The following is a 2,821-nucleotide window of genomic DNA, read 5'->3' on the forward strand; positions in this document are numbered from 1 at the left end:
TTTTGTCATGGCTGGGTCTGGGATGACCGGATTGGAGTTCTCGGGAGCTTCAATAGGCCTTTCAGGTAACTGATGAGAAGGGCGGATGCAACCAGGGTGTGAATTGGTAGAAATCTTAGTTTGTTCCTAGAGAACTAGAGGCTTGGAGAACTTCTTTTGTTGAAGTTTTAGCTTGTTCTTGGAACTGGAGGCTTGGTAGATTTCTATTACTGAAGATTACTAGAGTTACTGGATGAATGAGATTGTTATATTTACTTGGATGGCAGGCTGGAATTTATCGCAAGGCCTTCAAGTGGGAGATTGTTGGGTTATGAAGGCCTTTGGGCCGGTTTTATTAGGAGGCCCGGTTTTGGCTCCTAATTATGTTTAACCCTAATCTTGTTTATTATATATATCCCATCATGTAATTGTAATCTTGGTTCTGAGCTAATAAGAAAACCTAGTTGCAGCCCGTGGACGTAGGTCCCCTCGCGGGGACCGAACCACGTTAAATTCTTGTGTCGTTTATATTTTCGTTTATGCGTGTTTATCGTTGTGCATGTGTGTGCTGTTTCGCTTCCGCGCGCCGCTTTGTTCCTAACAGTAAGTTAGTAACTCTATTTTGCATAAATTAGGCTATATTGAGTTGTGAATAAATACTGGACGTTTGGAGCGTTTGGCAGAGGAACTATGGGCTTCAAAAAAAACCGGTTACGGAACCGGTTTGGGCGGTTAACCGGAAAACCGGTTTTTTAAAAACCGGTTTTTTTAAAAACCGGTTTGACCGGTTTACGTAACCGGTTTACGTATCGGTTATACGTTTTGGAGCCAAAACCGGTTTTGTAACCGGTTATAAAAAAAACCGGTTTTTTTTAATAACCGGTTATTAAAAAACCGGTTAACCGGTTTTTAAAATAACCGGTTTATAGCCGTTATAAAAAAAACCGGTTAACCGGTTTTTTAATAACCGGTTAACCGGTTAAACCGGTTTTCGAACGTTACCAAACGGCTTTATAGCCGTTTTTTTTTTTTTTGCCCGTTTTTTTTGCCGTTTTTTTTGTTTTTTAACCCCCACAAACATCTATATATAGTTTAGGTTGGGTATTGGTTAGATCACACTTGATTATACAACTCCAAAAGCTCTAAACGTTTATTTCATACGCGATTATAACTCCAAACGCTCTTCTTTCGTAGTCGTTTATTTCATACTCGAGTATACCACTCTTAATTCGTTGTCGATTATCATGGCCTCCCAAAGTGCTGCTTCATCGGTCAACATGGGTGCCTCGAACACGGGAGAAACCGTCGTTCGGGTCATCCCCACGAAACGAAACCAAGATATTTGGCAACATTTCGACCTATGCGAAATGTCTAACGGAACCCAAAAAGCTAGATGCAAACATTGTTTGAAGTTTTATAACAAAGAAGCAAACTCCAGTTTAAGAGCTCATGTAGAAAAGCCCTCTTGCAAGGTCTTGAAGGACGAATCCGGAAGTAGTTCGCAGCCGGAGATGACGAATCAAGGAACGGTGTTTACGTACGACCTTGAAGCGGTACGTCAACAGTTTGGCAACTTTGTGATTCAACAATCACTTCCTTTCAACCACTTCGACAACCCTCAATTCACGCAGATGATGCAAAAGTATGTTCAACCACGCTACCAACACGTAAGTCGTTCGACCCTTAGAAGAGATATGCTTAAAGCATGGAAAGACGCTAAATCCGAACTAATTTCATACTTTTCAAACTTACAAACTGGTGTGAACTTAACAACGGATGTGTGGTCGGTACCTAATGGTTCGCCCGACTCATACATTTGTGTGACGGCTCATTGGGTTGACCCCCGGTCGTGGCAAATGATGAAACGAACCGTTGCGTTTCAATTGTTTGATTACCCGCACACGGGTAGAAATATTTTTAAACTCTTGGATAAAGTCATTCGACAATACAAGATTGAAGATAAAATCTTTTCAATATCGTTTGATAACGCGTCCAACAATACGGCCGCGGTTGGCCATTTAAAATTAAAGTATAAACCTATTTGTGATGGAGCGTTTTTTCATAGCCGATGCATTGCACATATTATCAACTTGGCCGTGCAAGATGGGTTAAACGTGATCGAAACGCAAAGAAACAATTTTAAAAGAATGTTACGAGATGTTTTTAGCAACAATAAAACATTTTCAAGATACAAAAAATTTTGTGATGAAGCTAATTGTCAATGGTTGGGGCCCAATTGGGATTGTCCAACAAGATGGAACTCGACTTGTGATATGTTTGAGAAAGCCATCCAACAAAAAGAATCACTAGTTGCGTTTCATCAAATAATGTCAAGTAGGGGTAAATGTGCACCGTACGATCCTAGAAACTGGTTATTGATTGAGATCGTTACGGAGGTTCTTCAAATTTTTAAATCTTGCACAACTAGTTTATCCGGGGTTTACTATCCAACAAGCCCCATTGCTTTACCAAAAATTGCTGTCATGTGCACAAAGTTGACTGAAATTCATTGTAGGGGTGCACCTTATTTTGATATGGGTGCAAAAATGAAAGAAAAATTTATAAAATATTTTCAACAACTACCCGCTGTTTTGACCTGTGCGGCTGCGTTAAACCCTTGCATCAATGTTGGTGGTGTTGAAGCTTTAATAGAAAAAATTTGTGATGAGCTAGGGTTAAACGACGATCAAAACCCCTATCATAGCCAAACTTTAAAGAATGATTTCAACACCACATTGGCAAACATGTATGATGTTTACCTTACAAAACACGGGTCGTCTTCCCAAATTCATGACTCGTTAAGAGCTGTTGCCCAATCCCAATCCCAAACCGACCTTGAAAT

Source organism: Bidens hawaiensis, unplaced genomic scaffold (assembly GCF_021521415.1).
Source record: "Bidens hawaiensis isolate Kalapana, Puna unplaced genomic scaffold, B.hawaiensis_p1.1 tig00028508_1, whole genome shotgun sequence".
Taxonomy (NCBI): Eukaryota; Viridiplantae; Streptophyta; class Magnoliopsida; order Asterales; family Asteraceae; genus Bidens; species Bidens hawaiensis.